The sequence below is a fragment of the Helianthus annuus genome, chromosome 14 (genome assembly GCF_002127325.2).
Source record: "Helianthus annuus cultivar XRQ/B chromosome 14, HanXRQr2.0-SUNRISE, whole genome shotgun sequence".
NCBI classification, from domain to species: domain Eukaryota; kingdom Viridiplantae; phylum Streptophyta; class Magnoliopsida; order Asterales; family Asteraceae; genus Helianthus; species Helianthus annuus.
The window spans coordinates 164,383,237-164,408,107 of NC_035446.2; positions in this window are offsets into that span (position 1 = coordinate 164,383,237).

Below are 24,871 nucleotides of genomic sequence, written 5' to 3' on the forward strand. Positions count from 1 at the left end.
TCATAGTTCATTTGCATGTTTCCGTTAAATGCTTAAAAATTGACTATTATGCCCTTATGTTATAAGAACGAGATTTTTGAAAATGTGAGAGGACAAAAAGCTTTATTACTGATTTATAAGTATGTCCTAAAAATTTGACATCTGTTTCTGGTCTCAAATAAGAGTTATGCAAGATATCGTAAAAATGAAACTTTTTGTTAATTAAATGGCATTTTTAGCATAAATCATATTTAAATCCAATTTTTGGCACCAAACTTGCTACCCACTGTTATGATATAATATTTAGGGGTTTTTGGAAAATTTTTCCAAATTTTATACTGACCATAACATAGAGTTCTTGTGTAATTCGGTAATTGACGATAATGCCCTTTTCATCAATAAAATGGGTTTTACATATCATTTACATACCAAACTTTTTCCTACTAATGTTATATGTTAAATAAAATATTTTTAACATTAAAGACCGGAAAAAAATAAAAAAAAAAAAACTTCAGAATTTTATAAACGTCAATTACCGACTTTTACGCTAATTAGGCGCATAGTATGGTTTAAAAACATATTTAACGCCCAAGACTTGTTACCTACTGATTTAAAAAATAAATTTTTATACTTTAACAGTAAGTATAAGTCTTGAACTCAGATTTCCAAATTTGACCTTAAAAACATATGTGAAATGACCAAAATGCCCCTTCGGTGAATAGTTTGGCCATAAATGATAAACCTCACATATATATGATATCTTACTGATGTAACTTGATAAAATAAATATTTGTACTGAATATTTTAGACCAGAACCTCAGTTTGCTATTAAACCTCTTTTATAAACTTTAAAATGACCAAAATACCCTTTCGGGGCTTAAATTAGTTTTAAATTCGTTTGGGCATAATGGAAGATATCCTACTGATATCATATCATATTTAAAGCATATTAACTTGTGAAACTTATACATGACTCATTTGGTTACCCGTTATGCTTATACGCGTTCGGTACGATTTATGTAACTAGTTTGTATAAATTAACCGAAACGGGTCAAACCTTATTATTTTTACTTCAAAATCCAGAATGTGTTTAGTTTACCCATTATATACAAGTATTCATACTTGTCGGGTCTAAATCACATTCCAATCCGGTCACCGCTTAATCTTGCGTTTTGTATCGTAAACCTTTCATTAAAACTTACCGGTCTAAGTTAAAACTTAAGTAAGACCCGTTAGGAATCTAATAGGTTATTAAAACCTTCGTTCCAGATTAGGAGCCCAGTAAAAGCTACTTGTACTTGCTGATTTGAAATACGACTGAGAATAAAGTAATTTTAGCTCAGGTAAATACTTTTAACTTATTTTCCCTTATACGAGCTTGGGATACGGTAAATTTTTACCGCTTGGTCGGGTGTAGAAACCTTTTAATCGGAAATGGTTAAATTGTATAATACCGCTTTAATCAGTATTGCTTGATAACAAATAACATTGGGGGTTAACGACCGTGTCCTGGATATCCTTGGCTCATTTAAAAAACGTAAATGGCCACGACTTAAGCACGGGGTGTAGGCATACACCTGTCTGTTGCGTATGTAAAAGATATACTCACTCGTGAGGAAACTTCTTGTGACACCTGTGTCACCGTGACCATCAAACAAATACCAAGCCGATGAAATATTGTATTTCATACTTGGGATCTTGTATAAATATGTGTGTGTTTTGCACATATCAATTATTGTTCAAATTCAAACTCTACATCACTTTCTGGAGCATTATACGCAAACTGGTGCGTAAACGTACTCAGTTTATTGCGACAAATACTCCGGAACATCAACATACACTCAACGTACCTTAAATAACCTTTACATAACTTAGAAATAAGTTTTGAAGGCTTTGGTATAGCAAAAACAAGTTAATTCGCTTACAGGGACTAAACTTGACAAACTGCGAAAGTATGCCAATCTGAACTATAACGAACATTCCGGAACATGTCCATAAGTTAAACATACCATAAATATCCTTTACATGTCTTAGAAATAGGCTTTGAGGGGTTTGGTATGCTAAAATAAACTTCTGGGTCATTCAGGGACTAAAAGTGTCAAAAAGTGCACAAGTTTGCACTTCCGCGCATAACTTACGTTCTGAATACATCCGGACATCCAAAAATTTATGTAAGCATCCTTATATTATGCCTTAGTGTTTGGCATGAGAAAAATCCATTCGTCGCGTCATTTGGATCGTCTTTCACACTTATGCGCATTCCGTCGTAATTAAGCGAACACCGCGATCGTACGGCCAAACGAACCAACATCCGACACATTTTTGAGCATGTTTCATGTCCACAATGTTTAGGCATCATTTTAGGGCCTTAAAGTTGGCTTTACGGGCCTTAGAAGTGTCGGAAATGGCTTAAACACGCAACAGGGACCAAAACTGTCATTTTTCAAAGTATGTGCAGATCAGACGGGCTCAGGCGGCCCGCCTGAGTTTTTGCATATCCTGATGCGGGCCGCGTGAGGATGTCTGACAGAAAGATTTTGCATTAAATGCAGAATCTGGCCTTTCGTTCGATCAAGAGGCGATGCCTTTTCACCCAATGAAGGGCCAAGAGCCAAGTTCAGTGAATTTAACCCCTGGACACATGTACGCACGAGATCAAGGCACGATATTCGATAAAACGATCCTAACGGTTCCACTTTTCCTATAAATACCCCCCCTAGTGTAAAAATCACAACAATCTGATCTTGAAGCTCTAAGTTGAAACCATTGTTTCATACCTGAGCTATTTGATCTAGATTAGCACTCGGGGACCCTCCGTAAGTCTTCTTTCGCTCTTTTATTCGCTTTTCGAGTCTGAAAGTCAACGTTTTGTTGACTTTTTGCATTGACCAGCTTATGGTCGATGCGAAGTTCATGGAACTTCATAACGTGAGCGTGATCACGATGGTTATGGTCCGTAGTGACCATACCTACTGATTACCCCGTTATCTAGCTCAGTGACGAGTCGTAGTTTCGGCCAGAATGTGCATTCTTGCATATTTTGTAACCAAACTACTCGTGAGCATCAAAGCCGTTTGTTTTGATGTCAAACCTGTTTTCAAACTTAGTTAAGCATGTTCTAACATGCTTAGCTCGTCACTTTTAGTTTAGTGCTTATATAGGGTCGTAAGGTAAGCAATCTAAACCATCGCTTATACTTTCGAACCCGACCCATTTGGTCGGTCATTAGGACCTGACCAAACACATTAGGTGACCATAGCTATAACCTTCCGAGGTTATACCCTGTGGTCACGATGTTAGGCGTTCCAGACGCGTTCTACGCGAACGACGCGTAAGGTAGCATAAGCTACCTAAACGGGTCGTGATGGACCGTAAGCACTTAGGTTAAGTTTCATTTTAGTATGTAGGCTTTGTTAAACCATATTACACGAGTCTCCATACTCGTTTGGTTTTCGAACCCGCGTACTGTCCGATCCTTCCGATTTGGTCCGGTATATTAACATAGCTACCTATTAGGTGCCGTTTGATATCCCGTGATCTTTAGCATTATCTGGTTATTATACAAGAACTCCAAAGCAATCTCAGGTGAGTACATTGAACCCCTCTTTTACTGTTTTCTAAACTGTTTTGGGGTGAAACACATGTGCCTATCTGTTACTTTCATGCTTTCCTGTTTTCACATCATATACTTGCTATGTTCAATAGTACATATATAGTACATGATTTCATTGTGTTTATGCTATGTATGTCCATCGTGTGCATACTTAGCACAACACTTTACATTACATTTTCATGCTATGTATGCCCATTGTGTGCGTACTTAGTACATCGTTTTACATCACATGCTATGTATGCCCATTGTGTGCGTACTTAGTACATTGTTTTACATTACATGCTATGTATGCCCATTGTGTGCATACTTAGTACATTGTTGCACATTGCATTACTGTTGCATATGCTCATCCAGCATATGAACACATCACACTACATTTTGAACCGTTGTACTCTACAATACATTTCATGCTACGTACGCCCATTGTGTGCATACGTAGTACATTGTTTCACATTGCATTACTGTTGCATATGCTCATCCAGCATATGAACACATTACACTACATTTTGAACCGTTGTAACCATTTGACTATGTGAACCGTCTTAACCCTTCAATGTCATGAACCGTCTGTAACCATTGAACCGTGTAAACCAGTTGTATCCGTTGACATGGATTACATTTGACAATAGACATTTGACTATACATGAACATTTCTACCGTTGTTAAACATTTCATCTTGATGGTTTGGTTTGAGTAAGTGATTTAAGTAACGAGGCATGTGTAATATGATACAAGCATGGTGGATACGCCGCTGGTACTTCCTATATATAAGTGTTTGTATGGTATTACATATCGTAGCGTTATTTGAATCATTTCAATTTGAAACATAGAACATTTTATACAAATAACACGCTTTTCACAAGACATTGATTTACAAACAACAAATCTTATACAAACTCTTTTTACATGGTTATTCAGTTAACCATGCATTGTTCTCTTATTTATACATATCATTTGATCTTACCGTTTTTCAAATGATTTACAAGACAAAGCAAAATACGAGGTTCATGACTAAACATTTTCTCAAACTCAAGTCATGAATTCCGTTTTCACAAAACCAATGTATCTCACAGGCATTTTTATGCTGACGTACCTATTTTCACATGTGTTTTCAGGAGATGATGCATAGGACTTATCAAGACATACTTAGGCGGACCTGTGCCTTAGTGACTTAAAACGAGACAAGAACTAGTTAATTTATGTTATGTACACTTTGATTCTTGTTTAGACAATGTAAACCTTCATGTTTGATTTATAAAACGAAACTTCATTCGCCATGGATTTGAAACAATTGATTCTGTTACAACACTCCCCGACGTTTCCGCCACGTTTTGTATGTTCTACGTGGTCGGGGTGTGACAGAAAAGATGGTATCAGAGCCAATGGTTATAGGGAATTAGGTTATTAGTAATGCTTTGACCTAGTCTATAACCTTCCTAGGAACCTAACGCGAGTTTACTTGCGTTTAGTCACAAAACAATACCGTCACCTACCCTCAGGCGACGACCACAACAAGAACATAAATTTCAAAACCGCCTTGAAAGCTAATCATCTGTTCTAGGATGATTGATTACTAGGTTTTGAACCCTCTATTGTAAGGTTTTGAACCCTTTGTTATAAGGTTTTGAACCCCTTTGAATTTTCAAAACTCCCGTCAAAGTTTTGGGTCCTAAATAGTGTGAACACGTGCGAACTGGAAGGGTGAATGCCTGTACCCTGGGTTTTCTGTCTAAGGTTAGAGTGTTCGTACAAATCCGCATAATCGGACCAGTCACTCTTACCTGGGAACTCTTGGGGTGAGTGTCCACTTATAGGCGAGCATGTCTTCGCGATACACTATGAGGATCTATTTGCTTTGATTCAGCCCTGGTGTTGTTTGTTTGCTTCATGATTCAAACAAGTGACCATCAACCGTGATTATGGTCAGTGATTGTAACATCCTATTCTTACCCAATACCATTTTATTTGTTTCCTTTCATGTTTTCCTCTTTTAGAATGCCTCCTCGACGCGAACACCAGATAGCAACTGCCGAGCTGGCAGAAATTATTGCGCAGCAGATGGCTGCTCAATTCCCAAATCTCTTTGCTCAATGGAACCAAGCCAACAACAACAACAATGGTACATGCAATTTCAATAACTTTAACTCGGCTAAACCACTCAAGTTTAGTGGTTCTGAGGGAGCAACTGGGCTTCTCCAATGGTTCGAGAGCATCGAGAATACCTTTCGCCACGTGCAGTGTCCGGAAAATCGCAAGGTCGAGTTTTCTTCGAGTGTGTTTCAGAAGAGGGCTCTTACATGGTGGAACGGGGTAATGAGAGACCGTGGTGCAGATGTTGCTCTAGCACAAACATGGGCTAAACTGAGAGCACTTATGATGAGAGAGTTTTGTCCTCGTCATGAACAACGAGCGTTGGAGAAGGAGTTTGATGATTTGAAACAAGATAGTGGCGAACACAGGGCATATACTGATAGGTTTGAGGAGTTGAGTCTACTTTGCCCGACTATGGTCGCCCCACTCGACAAGGCTATCGAAAGGTACATCGACGGCCTGCCTGACTCGGTACAAGACATTGTCACTGGTAGCAACCCTACCACACTCCGTCAGGCCATTGAGCTATCTGCAACCTTGACTGAATCGCAGATCAGAAAGCATAAACTTTTTCGAAAAGGTGACAAGAAATCGGCCGGGGAATCAAACCCAATCGAGGAATCAAAGACCATGGATGAACATACTGAATCTCCTAAGAAGTCAAGGAAGCGAAAGGCTTCTCAGAACTTCGCCGTGGTCGCTCACAATGGTCAAGCCGTCCCCAACCAACCAGCTCAACCCCCTGCTAGAAAACCATACAATGGAACTGCACCCTTGTGCCACCAATGTAGCCTCCATCATCACGCTAATGTACAGTGCCGCAAATGCCAAACCTGTGGACTCATAGGCCATACAACAAGAATCTGCCCAGCTGCAACTGCACCAAACCAAGCTGGCAACAATCCCGCTCAAGGTCGTTTCCTACCAGGTTCTTGTTTCAACTGTGGCGAGATGGGTCATTTCCGAAGAAATTGCCCAAAGCTTGCTAATGCAAATCCAGCACAAGGATGATCACCCGACTGACTAGAAGACAACATCGTTTAGAAATAATCATGTCTTATGTATTAAGTTTCTTTTGTTGTCAAGATCCAAGGAACAGTTGATATCGTTGTTTATAGATAAATCTTTCATTTACATTGCAATGTATTTCTATGGTTGCATGTATAAACGACATATCCCTTGCAATACCGACAATCAAGGAACCGTATTCCTTGAAGAACAAACTACCCCCAAAATTCTCCCATTCTATAATCGCTTGCGTCTTCCACGGAATTCCTAAGTACCCGTTTATTCTAAGGAAACGAAGTACAAGGCGCAGGTTACAACACAAGACGAATACCCAAGGTACCACTATAAATCCTTAATAGGGTACCTAGGAATTTCCCGTAAGTCTTTAATTGTTGTATACCTTCATTCGAATGTGGTGATTCCTTGTAATCAAAAATCGAATTTTGGGAGATCTTTCTATCTTCTCAGATAGATTCCAGTGAACCTTGAGATCCGTCGACAGGTTTCCATATCCGTATTCAATCGATAACAAGTTAATAACAAATTATGATCAAATTAAACAATTATGTGACCATGTGCTTATGTGTTTCCTTATGTATTGTTGTGTGATCCAAATTATGTTATCCAAATCTTCGTAGAATCTTACATATCCGTGTACAAGAGATTCATAGTAGGATGCCCAAAGGTATTACTTAAAATCCTCAATGGACTTCTATGTTATAGTTAAGTCCCTCGGATTATAAAGTACTACTTCATAATTAGACCCCTTGAGTGGTCTAGCTAAACAGATTCATCCAAAAAAAAAAATCTGGTTAGGGATATCATGTGATGATATAGCTGAAAGGACTCCTTGGTGGCCTAACCAAGAGGATCCCCTGTCGATCTAATTAAAAGGAACCGATGGAAGTCTAGTCACCCTCGTCACAAGTTTGATATCCTTCCCCAAAACATTACAAAACAAACTGTGCGGACTGTGCAAGGGATTACGTAATTATGGATGCATACATAATTATGGAATTTAGTGCACAGAAATCACAGCAAGTTCTGTCATGTGTCTAGAGATAACCCTATTCATTTCCAATTCTGATGAAGCATCCGTTGAGGAAAAATGAACTAGCTATTCATTTTTCACTTCTGAAGAATATCCGTTGAGGAAATGAATATCCGTTTATCCTTCATTTCCAAATCTGAAGAATACCCGTCGAGGAAAATGACCCCGTTTGTTCATTTTCGTTTCTGAAGATTTTCCGTTGAGGAAATGAATATCCGTTGTGTAATCCTTCATTTCCAACTCTGAGGAAGCAACCGTTGAAGATGACTCCGTTAGCTCATTTTCGTTTCTGAAGATTTATCCGTTGAGGAAATGAATATCCGTTGTGTAATCCTTCATTTCCAACTCTGAGGAAGCAACCGTTGAAGATGACTCCGTTAGTTCATTTTCGTTTCTGAAGATTATCCGTTGAGGAAATGAATATCCGTTGTGTAATACTTCATTTCCAACTCTGAGGAAGCAACCGTTGAAGATGACTCCGTTAGTTCATTTTCGTTTCTGAAGATTATCCGTTGAGGAAATGAATATCCGTTGTGTAATACTTCATTTCCAACTCTGGGGAAGCAACCGTTGAAGATGACCCCGTTTGTTCATTTTCGTTTCTGAAGATTATCCGTTGAGGAAATGAATATCCGTTGTGTAATACTTCATTTCCAACTCTGAGGAAGCAACCGTTGAAGATGACCCCGTTTGTTCATTTTCGTTTCTGAAGATTTTCCGTTGAGGAATATGAATATCCGTTGTGGAATCCTTCATTTCCAATTCTGATGAAGCAACCATTGAAAATGACCCGTCTGTTCATTTTCGTTTCGGAAGAATGACCGTTAAGGAGATGACAAGATATTGCCTTACATATCATTGGTGGTTATTTGGCAAATTCACAAATAGACTCCTACGAATAAATTTCGGGACGAAATTTCCTAAAGTAGGGGAGACTGTGACACCTGTGTCACCGTGACCATCAAACAAATACCAAGCCGATGAAATATTGTATTTCATACTTGGGATCTTGTATAAATATGTGTATGTTTTGCACATATCAATTATTGTTCAAATTCAAACTCTACATCGCTTTCTGGAGCCTTATACACAAACTGGTGCGTAAACGTACTCAGTTTATTGCGACAAATACTCCGGAACATCAACATACACTCAACGTACCTTAAATAACCTTTACATAACTTAGAAATAAGTTTTGAAGGCTTTGGTATAGCAAAAACAAGTTAATTCGCTTACAGGGACTAAACTTGACAAACTGCGAAAGTATGCCAATCTGAACTATAACGAACATTCCGGAACATGTCCATAAGTTAAACATACCATAAATATCCTTTACATGGCTTAGAAATAGGCTTTGAGGGGTTTGGTATGCTAAAATAAACTTCTGGGTCATTCAGGGACTAAAAGTGTCAAAAAGTGCACAAGTTTGCACTTCCGCGCATAACTTACGTTCTGAATACATCCGGACATCCAAAAATTTATGTAAGCATCCTTATATTATGCCTTAGTGTTTGGCATGAGAAAAATCCATTCGTCGCGTCATTTGGATCGTCTTTCACACTTATGCGCATTCCGTCGTAATTAAGCGAACACCGCGATCGTACGGCCAAACGAACCAACATCCGACACATTTTTGAGCATGTTTCATGTCCACAATGTTTAGGCATCATTTTAGGGCCTTAAAGTTGGCTTTACGGGCCTTAGAAGTGTCGGAAATGGCTTAAACACGCAACAGGGACCAAAACTGTCATTTTTCAAAGTATGTGCAGATCAGACGGGCTCAGGCGGCCCGCCTGAGTTTTTGCATATCCTGATGCGGGCCGCGTGAGGATGTCTGACAGAAAGATTTTGCATTAAATGCAGAATCTGGCCTTTCGTTCGATCAAGAGGCGATGCCTTTTCACCCAATGAAGGGCCAAGAGCCAAGTTCAGTGAATTTAACCCCTGGACACATGTACGCACGAGATCAAGGCACGATATTCGATAAAACGATCCTAACGGTTCCACTTTTCCTATAAATACCCCCCCCTTAGTGTAAAAATCACAACAATCTGATCTTGAAGCTCTAAGTTGAAACCATTGTTTCATACCTGAGCTATTTGATCTAGATTAGCACTCGGGGACCCTCCGTAAGTCTTCTTTCGCTCTTTTATTCGCTTTTCGAGTCTGAAAGTCAACGTTTTGTTGACTTTCTGCATTGACCAGCTTATGGTCGATGCGAAGTTCATGGAACTTCATAACGTGAGCGTGATCACGATGGTTATGGTCCGTAGTGACCATACCTACTGATTACCCCGTTATCTAGCTCAGTGACGAGTCGTAGTTTCGGCCAGAATGTGCATTCTTGCATATTTTGTAACCAAACTACTCGTGAGCATCAAAGCCGTTTGTTTTGATGTCAAACCTGTTTTCAAACTTAGTTAAGCATGTTCTAACATGCTTAGCTCGTCACTTTTAGTTTAGTGCTTATATAGGGTCGTAAGGTAAGCAATCTAAACCATCGCTTATACTTTCGAACCCGACCCATTTGGTCGGTCATTAGGACCTGACCAAACACATTAGGTGACCATAGCTATAACCTTCCGAGGTTATACCCTGTGGTCACGATGTTAGGCGTTCCAGACGCGTTCTACGCGAACGACGCGTAAGGTAGCATAAGCTACCTAAACGGGTCGTGATGGACCGTAAGCACTTAGGTTAAGTTTCATTTTAGTATGTAGGCTTTGTTAAACCATATTACACGAGTCTCCATACTCGTTTGGTTTTCGAACCCGCGTACTGTCCGATCCTTCCGATTTGGTCCGGTATATTAACATAGCTACCTATTAGGTGCCGTTTGATATCCCGTGATCTTTAGCATTATCTGGTTATTATACAAGAACTCCAAAGCAATCTCAGGTGAGTACATTGAACCCCTCTTTTACTGTTTTCTAAACTGTTTTGGGGTGAAACACATGTGCCTATCTGTTACTTTCATGCTTTCCTGTTTTCACATCATATACTTGCTATGTTCAATAGTACATATATAGTACATGATTTCATTGTGTTTATGCTATGTATGTCCATCGTGTGCATACTTAGCACAACACTTTACATTACATTTTCATGCTATGTATGCCCATTGTGTGCGTACTTAGTACATCGTTTTACATCACATGCTATGTATGCCCATTGTGTGCGTACTTAGTACATTGTTTTACATTACATGCTATGTATGCCCATTGTGTGCATACTTAGTACATTGTTGCACATTGCATTACTGTTGCATATGCTCATCCAGCATATGAACACATCACACTACATTTTGAACCGTTGTACTCTACAATACATTTCATGCTACGTACGCCCATTGTGTGCATACGTAGTACATTGTTTCACATTGCATTACTGTTGCATATGCTCATCCAGCATATGAACACATTACACTACATTTTGAACCGTTGTAACCATTTGACTATGTGAACCGTCTTAACCCTTCAATTTCATGAACCGTCTGTAACCATTGAACCGTGTAAACCAGTTGTATCCGTTGACATGGATTACATTTGACAATAGACATTTGACTATACATGAACATTTCTACCGTTGTTAAACATTTCATCTTGATGGTTTGGTTTGAGTAAGTGATTTAAGTAACGAGGCATGTGTAATATGATACAAGCATGGTGGATACGCCGCTGGTACTTCCTATATATAAGTGTTTGTATGGTATTACATATCGTAGCGTTATTTGAATCATTTCAATTTGAAACATAGAACATTTTATACAAATAACACGCTTTTCACAAGACATTGATTTACAAACAACAAATCTTATACAAACTCTTTTTACATGGTTATTCAGTTAACCATGCATTGTTCTCTTATTTATACATATCATTTGATCTTACCGTTTTTCAAATGATTTACAAGACAAAGCAAAATACGAGGTTCATGACTAAACATTTTCTCAAACTCAAGTCATGAATTCCGTTTTCACAAAACCAATGTATCTCACATGCATTTTTATGCTGACGTACCTATTTTCACATGTGTTTTCAGGAGATGATGCATAGGACTTATCAAGACATACTTAGGCGGACCTGTGCCTTAGTGACTTAAAACGAGACAAGAACTAGTTAATTTATGTTATGTACACTTTGATTCTTGTTTAGACAATGTAAACCTTCATGTTTGATTTATAAAACGAAACTTCATTCGCCATGGATTTGAAACAATTGATTCTGTTACAACACTCCCCGACGTTTCCGCCACGTTTTGTATGTTCTACGTGGTCGGGGTGTGACACTTCTTGTGGGTTTATATTTGTGGTGTGTCGATTAATATTGTTCGGTTTATTTAATACCGGCCCTAAATGTTGGACAAACATGTAAATCTGATACAAGATTGTTATTAATATAGTTGTCCCAAGTTACAAAAGAATATTTGTGCCTTGTGCATTTAAATCAATTTTCATAAATATATTCAAAAGAGATAGTTAATTGTATTTACCAGTGTAAACTGGCGTATTTTTAAAAGACTAAGTGGCATGTACTATACGAAATTGTATTTACTGTGTCTATTATCTCCGACAGGGATACTAGATACACATCTCACTTCTGGAAAAGTTTCCAGCAATCTTTGGGCACGCGTTTAAACTTTAGTACGGCTTACCATCCACAGACGGACGGTCAAAGTGAGCGTACTATCCAAACGCTAGAAGACATGCTTCGTGCATGTGCAATCGATTTAGGCGGTAACTGGGATAAAAACCTACCCCTGATCGAATTCTCCTACAATAATAGCTACCACACCAGCATAAAGGCTGCGCCTTTTGAGGCATTATATGGTAGGAAATGCAGATCGCCTGTTTGTTGGGCGGAAGTAGGGGAGGTCCAACTATCAGGACCAGAGATTGTTTTCCAGACAACGGACAAGATTGTCCAGATCCGGGAACGTCTCAAGGCTGCCCGCGATAGGCAGAAGAGCTACGCTGATCCAAAGCGTAAGGATTTTCACTTCGAAGTGGGTGAAAAGGTATTACTTAAGGTGTCACCCTGGAAAGGGGTGATGCGTTTCGGCAAGAAAGGCAAACTGAGTCCGAGATACATAGGACCTTTTGAGATCATTGAACGGGTCGGATCAGTTGCCTATAAGTTGAACTTGCCTGAAGAGCTCAATGGAATTCACAATGTGTTCCACATCTGCAATCTCAAAAAGTGCTTCGCCGATGAATCATTGGTGATTCCACCTCGAATTTTTTTGTGTCCAATGATGTGTTAACACGTGGCATCTATAATAAATAAAGGACTAATTTTGACAAACCTTGAAAGTATATAAATTCGAGGGTTATAAATATCAACAAGGGTAAATATACTGTATAGTAACCCTAAATAAATGCTTGTACCTTCAAACGAATAAATCATAAAACATACGGAAGTGAAACGCGGAAGAAAGTGAGAGATTACGAACTACAGGGGTTAACTGTGTCAACATGTTTAATTATACCTCTGAGTGATCCTTTAACATTCCCAAGGCTTCGTAACAGTATTATACGCTCACTAGAATATACTGTATAAATTCCGCGGAGTTCCGTTTTAAAACGAAAGAGTTATACTCAAATTCGTATGAGAAGGGTTAAAAGCGTCAATAACAAAAGTTAAGGCTTTCTGAATAATTAATAAATAAACCGGGGACTTTATAATGCGGGTAAATAACACGAGGCCCCTATCGGTAAATACACCGAGGGCCAAACCGCAAAGTTACCCCTTCAAACCCGAAAGGTCAGGTAAATCATTACGAAAGATTTCGTTATTAATTACCCGGATTTCGTAATCATTTCAAAAGATTTAAGATTTCTGGAATTTCAACCTCTCGCGACCCGCGTGAAGGTTAGACTTAAGTTGAGGCGGGCCGCGAGCCTCCTAAAATAAGCGTCTGATTTCTTAAACTCAGGCGACCCGCGTTAAAGTGCATGGGAACTCCCATGCGGGTCGCGTAAAGTGCCCAGATGCAGAATTGTTGTAGTTACTTGCCTTTTGGAGCCTTTGAACGATCAAACCTCAATCAATGAGGCATGGGCACCCTACACTTGACCCATAACACTTAGGGACACCTGCCCATGATCCATGATCAAATGTAGGCTGGGTTGTGATGATCTTGGGTGCTTTCTTTGGCTATAAATAGCACATTATGCTCATAACATTCACACAACACAAAACACACATCTCTGATCATTCTAAGAGCTCCCAAGCATCCATCTCTGCTCTATAAGCAAGAAACAACTTCTGTAAGTCGTTCATACTCATTTTGGTCCTGCATTTCCATAGTTATAGCTCATAAACGCAACCGTCGTAACTAACGGTTGTCATTACAATAACTTGCAAATGGTTCAGTCTTATGACGGATCAAAAGTAGTTTTGAGTAGGTATTTATGTGGGTAATAAACCTCTAAAAGGGTTCCCCCTGATCACCACTCTAACTATGTCAAATATCGAGTCAAACGTGCGGTTTAAAAGTCAACAGAAAGCTATTTTAGCGATTTATGCATAATCTGTAATGTATATGTTATGAAACCTGTTTTGACACTTATAAAACATGATATTAAGTATATAAACTTGTTTGCGCTCGTTTGAATCGATCATTTGCTATATTGACCCGGTTCGGAGCCGAATGTCGCAAAAGTTTGACTTTTGCTTTGACTTCAGTTCTGACCCGTTTTAGTGAGGTATAAATATACCTTAGGACTCTCTTAGGACCAGGTCACATGTTGGTATAAACCTCTGTGGTCGGTTCATAAGTTATCCGAGTCTTTTGCGCATTTCCGTCATTCGCCTAAAAGTTGACCGTAACAGCCTTTTAAAATTAAAACGAGTATTTCGGACACGTGAACGGACCAAAACCTTGCTTATTAAATTATAAGCATGTCCTTAAAATTGCACGTCAATCCGAGGTCTAGAATGAGAGTTATGCTAATTAGCGCAATTTAAATAAACTTTAGTAATTAACGGCACAATTAGCATAACGCCTATCTAAACCAAGATTTCGTCACCAAATCTTTTACCCACTGTTATAAATTAATATTTTGGGAATTTTAAAGATTTTTAATAATTTTTACCTTGCTCATAACCTGCGGTTATGGCTACGGTTCGGTAAATACCGAATATGCCCTTTTCGGCCAAAACATGAGTTCTACAAGGTCTTTTGACCCGATTCCAGTTGCTACTGGTTTTAAATAATAAATAAAGTATTTTAAGCTTTATAAGCTGTTCGGGAAACTCAGATTTCCTGTAGAACTCGAAAAGCCCTTTTAAAGCCTTTAAAATGACCGAAAAGCCCCTACGGGGCATAATACTAACTTAAACTCGTTACGGGCGTCACGGAAGGTATCCTACTGATACCACAACCCAATTAAGGCATATTGACTTAGGAAATAAGCGTACGACTCTCATAGTTAACCGTTTCGCCTATTGCGCGCACGGTTCGGCTTATGAAACTAGTTTTCATAATTTAGCCGATACGGGTCAAATAATATCATTTGAACCCCAAAATCCAGAGTGTGAACCATTAACCCATATAAAACAAGCCTCTGAACTTGTTGGGTCAGAATCACACTCCATTCTCGGTTTTCGCCTTTCCGCGCGATTAAACCATATCTATATATATCAGAACCAACCGGTCTAGGCTACGGCCATTATAACGACCCGTTAGGATTCTAAGAGGTTAATTAAAACCTTCGTTCCAGATTAGGAGCCCCAGTAAAAGCTATCGGTGATTTAATCCAAATTAAGGAAATATACTTGCAAAGGTAAATACTTTAACTTATTTCCCCTATATGGGCTTGGGTTACGGTATATTAATACCGCTTGATTGAGCATTATATTCTTCCATCGCTTAGGTGGTTAATTAAATAATATGATCGGCTCATTTAAACAGTTTTGTTGCTTATAAGCCTTTGGGGGGTTTAATGACCGTTGTCCCGGATATCCTTGGCATCATTTTACGAAATGGCTGTAACAACCCGCACTTTCGTGCGTTGTTACTACTCGATACACTCGTTACGCCTAGCACCGGAGATTCGGATCATAATGTAATCATACCAGTTATATCGCTAAATCGAAGTACAATCGAATAACTACGCATATTCTATCGCTATTACAAACCTATTTTGCATAACACTCACGATGATGTCGAATATGGGCCTAAACTACCCTTCTCGATGAGCGTGAGGTGTCAAAATGTGAGTAATCAACGCTAACGAGGGTTATCGGGTGAGTACTATGACTCTAACCGTCATGACGATGATAGCAATACGAGTAAGTAGTGCCCCGGTAATCATTGTGGCACATCACATCGAAGAACGCACTCGAAGGCACGCGTAACTCGATGAACGCACTGAATATTGGATACATAAATACGTATATACGGCCCTTTGTGATTAATAATAATAATAAATAAATATAAAATTAGTGAACGGACAAAACCATCGCAACGTCAAACGCAAAACGCCGAAGGACCAGTCGATAGGCTGGAACCGGCCGAACAGGCCAAGCCAGCCGATCGGTTGGGCCAGCCGTTCGGCTGGGCCAGCCGATCGGACAGGCCAGCCGTTCGGCTGGGCCAGCCGATCGAACAGGCCAGCCGTTCGGCTGGGCCAGCCGATCGGACAGCCTTTCCCTCCTTCTTCCTTCCTCTTGGCCTATAAATACTCCTCTTTCACCCCATTCACTCTAGAGGTGACTGCTCCTGCTCGGCCAGAGGATACTTCTCCATTTTCGCTCACTATCACGCGATTCTTGTAAGTTTTTAACCCGAATCTTGTACTTTCTTGTTCAAAACTCAATCCTCCATCTTTCTATCTTTCAAATCTGGATTTTTAACCGTGAAATCGGCGGAATTGAGGTGTTCTAAGATGATGTCATCATGGTGTTCTTATGAACTTCATGTTTTGGCCTCATTTCACCAAGAACAACTCAGATCTGGAAGATTTCCACAAGGTTTAACAACTTTTCATACAAATCTGTAATCAATCACATGTGAGAGAGCTGAAAGGGAGTTTTCCAAACTTTCTTCAACTTTTTCACCCTCATTATACATGAAACAGACTCTGAATCGACTTTTCTACTCAATCTTAGTGCTAAGTTGGTTCAAGGACTGATTTCTAGGCAAAAACGGGTGATTACGAATAAAACGAGTGAAAGCCGTTAAGAACGGCCAACACTGATCGGACGGGGTGAGTCCCAGCCGGCAGGACAGGTCGAAATTAAGGGAATTTCAGTTGTTTAGGGCGAAAGCACACCGTCTCAGTCAAACCATCGGCAAACCTTCGAAACTTAGCCAAAACTCAATGGAATAGGCTAACGGAACGAACAAGCTAGCTGATCGAACAAGCAAGCCGATCGAACAGGCCAGCCGGTTGGCCAGCCCATTCGATCGAACATGCCAGCCGATCGGCCAGCCCATTCGATCGAACATGCCAGCCGATCGGCCAGCCCATTCGATCGAGTATGCTAGCCGATCGGCCAACCTACTAAATCTAGGAATGCTAGCGGATTGAATGGCCCATTCGATCGAGCCAACAAGCCGATCGATTAGGATATTCGATCGACCAGCACCCTTAACCAACTAACACATTGGATCGAACAGGCCGATCGATCGACCAGGCCAATCGATCGACTAGCCAAGTCGATCGACCAGCCCAGTCGATCGACCAGCAGTCCTTCCAACCAAAGTGTTGCCCAATTTCGTAAACACGCTATCCAATACTTATGCAATCGAGCTGTAATCAGGGTAACTTCGGACGTGCTCCCTTCAATCCAATCAAGTTGTGTTTAATCGTTAAACACCGACTGTGAGTATACTTGACCCCTTTTATCGAATTTTGGGTGTAACATACGTTCCATAAAAACCAAACTCATCAAACGAACGATTTAATTGGACTATTTATCACTTGCGAATAACTGTTTGCATAGATATACGTGATGCTAGTTGCATGTATGCTAGGACTTATACTCGTGACGTCCCACCAAGACTAGTATAGTACTATTTCGCCCGACGGGGTCTAGTTATGCCATCAAGAGTCGAGCATCGAGGACTTAGCTGGTAGTATCAGTTTTGTGAGTATATATGTCGTGTATTACGTTTATGCATGTGGAAATTCGCAGCACTTTCAATCTACCACACTATCACATATCAAACCTGTATACTCGCCAATACTTTTGTATTGACAAAGTTTTAACGTATGTTGCAGGTTTAGCCGAAGTATACATCAAATCAAGCTAGGAAGTCTAGAAACTCATCTAAAATCTAGGTTGTCGGATTTGAATTGTTCGAGAGGACAAGAAATCTGTGATGACTTACGTGATTGTATTGTTTGTTAGTATGGGATGACAAATGTAATAAATATTATCGCAATATAGTTGTTATGGATTCTCTTGAGCAATCTGATTCGCCTAGTGCCGCGCCCCGATGATTCCGCCATCGGTTGGGGTGTGAAAGATTGGTATCAGAGCCATAACTATAGGGAATTAGGCAAAGTTTGAGACTCGACCTAGTTCGGGTCGATGTCTTAGAAAATTGACCTAGTCTATAGTCTAAGTACCCACAGGCCGACTCTTACGAACTCGTTAGGGTTTGTTTGGGCCAACTTGCTACTCTCGATCGAATTTGTTGAAAGTTACAACTGTTGTGTGAACACCGCATACTATAGCTTCACACAAAGAGCCTTTCCTAAGGCTAGAATATTACTTAGCCTTCCCTAAGGCCGACACAATACACATGTTTTCAAAACTACTCGCATAACAAAAACCGAGTGATCTAGTCGAGACCAGGTGTGAAAACCAATAACTCTCGATAGGATCACTCACTCAGCGTATTTTTCTAGCACGAGAACTCTTTGTTGAGCTAGGAGTGACATCCACATCTCGACAAAAGGTCTCCATTTCGAATTTCTGGTGGAACTCTCGGATTTATTCGATGAGCACAACCACAAATGGGAACGAAGTTGTTAAGCCAGGGGTGAAACCCATACCTTAATCAACTGTTCCACTCCATAAAATGGTTTACAAAAGCTCTCACCAAGGTCACGACCATAACAACGACTCAGGCTACGCGAAGACTAGAGAGACGAATGTCAGGAGCTGCATCCCAGTGGAAGCATGAGTCCCCTAGGTCAACGCGTATGCCCGAATCTGTTAGTTATGGTCGGGTTACTTGGGTAGTCAACGCCTAAACACCCAAGGCATTCCATCTAAATTTTACGTGTATGGTTTACGTCTATGAGTTTTCAAATTTAAGCTTTACGATTTACCGATTTCTCGATTTATCGAATTTACGAACCTCGATTTACAAAGCGCACAACTTGCACAGCCATCGCAATCTAAAACAAAGACCGAATGATCGCAACAAAACAAACGTCTAAGTACTCGAATTCGCTTACGCCCTTTCTCTCATCGCGTCCTCGCGAATTCTGGATCAATATCTATGTGTAACCTACAACTATATCTATATGTATTAAATACAAAACGAATCAATTATGTGAGAGTTTAGGAACCTAGAATTTTCCTATGTGGCTCCTATGTGTTTAATTAAATTCTATACCGAGTTTTGATCGAATCAAATCGCATCAAAAGTTCAGAAATCATTATGATCGAATCTCATTCCGAATCCTTCTGTCTAGATGCCTTCCAACAACTCGATCTCGAGACGAGTAGCTAGGAGAAGAGCCCAACGACGCGCCGATAAGAGGATTGCCTCAATTGTGACCAAGGAAGTGGTCAAGCTCATTCCTCAAATTGTCGCGCAAGTGCACTCTCAAAGCCTCTCTCGAGCCCCGGAAGACGTCAAGACGGAATCTGCATTCCTCTACAAACACTTCAAAGCCTGTGATCCAATGCCTTTTACGGGTGAAGGAGATGTTTCTCAATTACTCCAGTGGTTCGATGCCATCGAGGTTACCCTTCGTCAGAGTGGGTGCCCCGAGGACCTTCAAACTACTTGCGCCACCGGGGTATTCCAATCCCGAGCACTCGATTGGTGGACCGCCGAACGCAACAAACGTGGGATCTCCGCAGCTTACGCCCTCTCATGGGACGAGCTGAAGGAACTCATGAAGGAAGAATATTGCCCTCCTCACGAAGTCCAGAAACTAGAGAACGAATTTTGGGAAATCAAGCAAACCGAAGGTGACAATGCGAGCTATACAGCAAGGTTCAAACAGCTCAGCATAATCTGCCCAAGTCAAGTCGACACTCCGAAGAAAGCTATCGCGAAGTATATTCGTGGATTACCAGAGTGTGTGGGTGATTTTGTCGAAGCCGCAAAACCTACTACCATCGAAGAAGCCTACCGTCTAGCCGCAGAGCTCAACAGCAAACGAGTCGTAAACGGATCCTTCACCAAGAAGCCTGTCACACGAGCTCATCAAGCAATTATCATCCACTCATCCGACGATTCCTCTGGAGAATCGGTCGGTGGTTCATCTGACAGCTCCTCGGAGGATTCTTCTAAGGATTGCTCCGACAATGTCTCCGTCAAATCATCAGGCGAATCCGAAGACGACACTGCATCAACTCAAGAAGCCCAACCGAGCCGCAAACGAAAGACCGTGAGCCCAGACTCTTCAACAACTGGATTGCCGCAACCCGAACCTCTCCGATCAGTCCCAGTTCAGTCAAAACGTGCTTACAATGGATCTCATCCCCTGTGTTTCACATGCACGTATCATCACCCGCTAGAAGCAAAATGTCGCTATTGCGCAAATTGCAACTGGTATGGGCATTATACGTCGCAGTGCCGTACAAGACCGTAACCTGGAAGGAGGTCATCAGCAACCGCCGTCTCCGCAAGTATCCACAACAACGTTATTTTGATCCTAATGTTGTTGTAATAATGCGACTTAACGCTATCATTTCTGGAACTCATTTCATATATCATCGTGTGTGGATTCTATTTCTTTTATAATCAAGCACTATCTAAACGCTAGCACTATGTACTATATTATGTATTTTATCCCTATAACACTCTTAGAACGAGGTACGGTATACGTGCAAGGGACAACTAATCACGGGTGCACACGGGATTACCTTGGTCAGTGCACGGAGATCGTAGTGAAGTTCTAATGGTGCCATAACGTTGAAAAGCACGGTCAAGGGTCTTGGTCGTGTCAACAAAGTGTGACACCAAAGCACGGGGCATAAGTAGTAGGGGTGATGCGGGGGTACGCTTTACCATACTACCGAAACTTCGTGAAGAAAGTGCCATAACGTTTCAAAACACGGTCAAGGGTCTTGGTCGTGTCAACAAAGTGTGACACCAAAGCACGGGGCATAAGTAGTAGGGGTAACGCGGGGGTACGCTTTACCATACTACCGAAACTTCGTGAAGAAAGTGCCATGTGGAGTTGTACGTTATTAGACCTATTATACTATTATGGTTAATTTGACACTCTACCATCAATCACAAGGCGTAACAAAACTAAACCGCATCACTGCGAGGCTTCTCGTAAGTCCGCGTACACAAATTGCCACATCGATGAACTTAGGTAAGTTCACCCCGAAGAGCAATTGGAGCAACGCGAGACTGGTCGTAAAGTCTAGAACGCAACTTAATCGCAGTTTTGCCGGATCAATCTCGCAATCAAATCATTCGATATGTGGCTCGAAATCGCAATTGCATCATGTGTTTGTCTAGAAATCTCTAACGCTAGTTGTTGTCAATTGTGTGAACTTCTATCAGCTGGTGTGGATCGTCTATTGTGGGTTCGCTAGACGAGTATCAAGAATCACTCGCCGCCTTCCACTCTTAACGCGCCTCGCACCTAATCCACCAACTCGATACTCTTATCATGGTTCGCTATTACTTATCAATGCACGCATTCTACATGTCATGTTAGCGCGCACGACCTCGCTTCATGAGACGAAACTAATGAGGCTGAAACATGGTGATGTTTTGACCATATTAGTTGACCTTCGTGGAGAAAGGGCGTGTGGGTTAGCATTAGTACTATTGTGGTATAATCAGTTCAATCAGTCGCCTATCACTCGCAACGCAACAGTCGTCGCTTGTCAATCTATTGAAATCTATTGTCTATCGATGTTCGAATGTTACTTGGAAGTCATCGCAAGTGGTGTAATGTTAGGGTGCATGACATTGCTTCACAAGGTAAAACTAATATGAAAACATGGTGTTTGTCATATTAGCAAGTCTTGTGGAAACGTGCCATGCGAACTTCGTGTGGAATCAAGATCGTGTCATTCGTTGCCCAACCAAGCATGCCATATCAGCGTTGTGCGACCGGACTACTCGCACCCGCTGCCTACGCTTGGTTTGCATCCAACTTATTTTATTCAAAACTCGGTCTAGCACCTCATCGCTGGGATCAAGGGAATCGAAATTCTATCTGTGTCTTATCGGCACGCATGACACTGCCTCATGGAACAGAGTTAATATGGGTAAAGCATGGTGGATACGCCGCTGGTACTTCCTATATATAAGTGTTTTAACCATATTAACGAACTTTTGTGGGAAGGTGCCACGTGGGGCCCGATGTAAGTTATTTTTCCATAGTATTAAGGAAAACCTATTTTTATAAAATTTTTACTAAAACCGTTGGACAAATGAAATTCCTTACAACATGGAGAAAACATTGAATCAGTTTGGCTCCGTGCCCAATGAAAATTTCATAAGTCCAATTCTTTTCTTAAAAACCTTTGCAATGACCGACAGGAATCTTCCCGAGAACGAGGGTTCGACAGTCGAGTTCCGCTCGAACCCACGTTGTAGGAAAGTTTTCTTAAAACTTATTTTGCCACCTGATTCTTTTAAAATGTAAAACTCAAAACCTGTTATCAAATAACAAAACCCTCCACATAGCGCTGGTGTGGACATCAAAACGGTCGACACCGCGCCATGAGAAGATTTTTCTTAATTAACTTCGGAAATTAATCGAGTATTGGTAAGTTTAAAACGCTATAAAAATTGCTTTTTGTATGTGTTATCACTTCTAAATAATCGAATCGTATGCTCTCTCTATTTTCACTCGCCAAATCTTAATCGATCGCTCGTTATCTAGACGCTATTAATCTCTACTCTCAATCGCATCAACCCTTACGACCCTACTATTGGATTAATTTCGGGACGAAATTTCCTAAAGGAGGGGATACTGTAACAACCCGCACTTTCGTGCGTTGTTACTACTCGATACACTCGTTACGCCTAGCACCGGAGATTCGGATCATAATGTAATCATACCAGTTATATCGCTAAATCGAAGTACAATCGAATAACTACGCATATTCTATCGCTATTACAAACCTATTTTGCATAACACTCACGATGATGTCGAATATGGGCCTAAACTACCCTTCTCGATGAGCGTGAGGTGTCAAAATGTGAGTAATCAACGCTAACGAGGGTTATCGGGTGAGTACTATGACTCTAACCGTCATGACGATGATAGCAATACGAGTAAGTAGTGCCCCGGTAATCATTGTGGCACATCACATCGAAGAACGCACTCGAAGGCACGCGTAACTCGATGAACGCACTGAATATTGGATACATAAATACGTATATACGGCCCTTTGTGATTAATAATAATAATAAATAAATATAAAATTAGTGAACGGACAAAACCATCGCAACGTCAAACGCAAAACGCCGAAGGACCAGTCGATAGGCTGGAACCGGCCGAACAGGCCAAGCCAGCCGATCGGTTGGGCCAGCCGTTCGGCTGGGCCAGCCGATCGGACAGGCCAGCCGTTCGGCTGGGCCAGCCGATCGAACAGGCCAGCCGTTCGGCTGGGCCAGCCGATCGGACAGCCTTTCCCTCCTTCTTCCTTCCTCTTGGCCTATAAATACTCCTCTTTCACCCCATTCACTCTAGAGGTGACTGCTCCTGCTCGGCCAGAGGATACTTCTCCATTTTCGCTCACTATCACGCGATTCTTGTAAGTTTTTAACCCGAATCTTGTACTTTCTTGTTCAAAACTCAATCCTCCATCTTTCTATCTTTCAAATCTGGATTTTTAACCGTGAAATCGGCGGAATTGAGGTGTTCTAAGATGATGTCATCATGGTGTTCTTATGAACTTCATGTTTTGGCCTCATTTCACCAAGAACAACTCAGATCTGGAAGATTTCCACAAGGTTTAACAACTTTTCATACAAATCTGTAATCAATCACATGTGAGAGAGCTGAAAGGGAGTTTTCCAAACTTTCTTCAACTTTTTCACCCTCATTATACATGAAACAGACTCTGAATCGACTTTTCTACTCAATCTTAGTGCTAAGTTGGTTCAAGGACTGATTTCTAGGCAAAAACGGGTGATTACGAATAAAACGAGTGAAAGCCGTTAAGAACGGCCAACACTGATCGGACGGGGTGAGTCCCAGCCGGCAGGACAGGTCGAAATTAAGGGAATTTCAGTTGTTTAGGGCGAAAGCACACCGTCTCAGTCAAACCATCGGCAAACCTTCGAAACTTAGCCAAAACTCAATGGAATAGGCTAACGGAACGAACAAGCTAGCTGATCGAACAAGCAAGCCGATCGAACAGGCCAGCCGGTTGGCCAGCCCATTCGATCGAACATGCCAGCCGATCGGCCAGCCCATTCGATCGAACATGCCAGCCGATCGGCCAGCCCATTCGATCGAGTATGCTAGCCGATCGGCCAACCTACTAAATCTAGGAATGCTAGCGGATTGAATGGCCCATTCGATCGAGCCAACAAGCCGATCGATTAGGATATTCGATCGACCAGCACCCTTAACCAACTAACACATTGGATCGAACAGGCCGATCGATCGACCAGGCCAATCGATCGACTAGCCAAGTCGATCGACCAGCCCAGTCGATCGACCAGCAGTCCTTCCAACCAAAGTGTTGCCCAATTTCGTAAACACGCTATCCAATACTTATGCAATCGAGCTATAATCAGGGTAACTTCGGACGTGCTCCCTTCAATCCAATCAAGTTGTGTTTAATCGTTAAACACCGACTGTGAGTATACTTGACCCCTTTTATCGAATTTTGGGTGTAACATACGTTCCATAAAAACCAAACTCATCAAACGAACGATTTAATTGGACTATTTATCACTTGCGAATAACTGTTTGCATAGATATACGTGATGCTAGTTGCATGTATGCT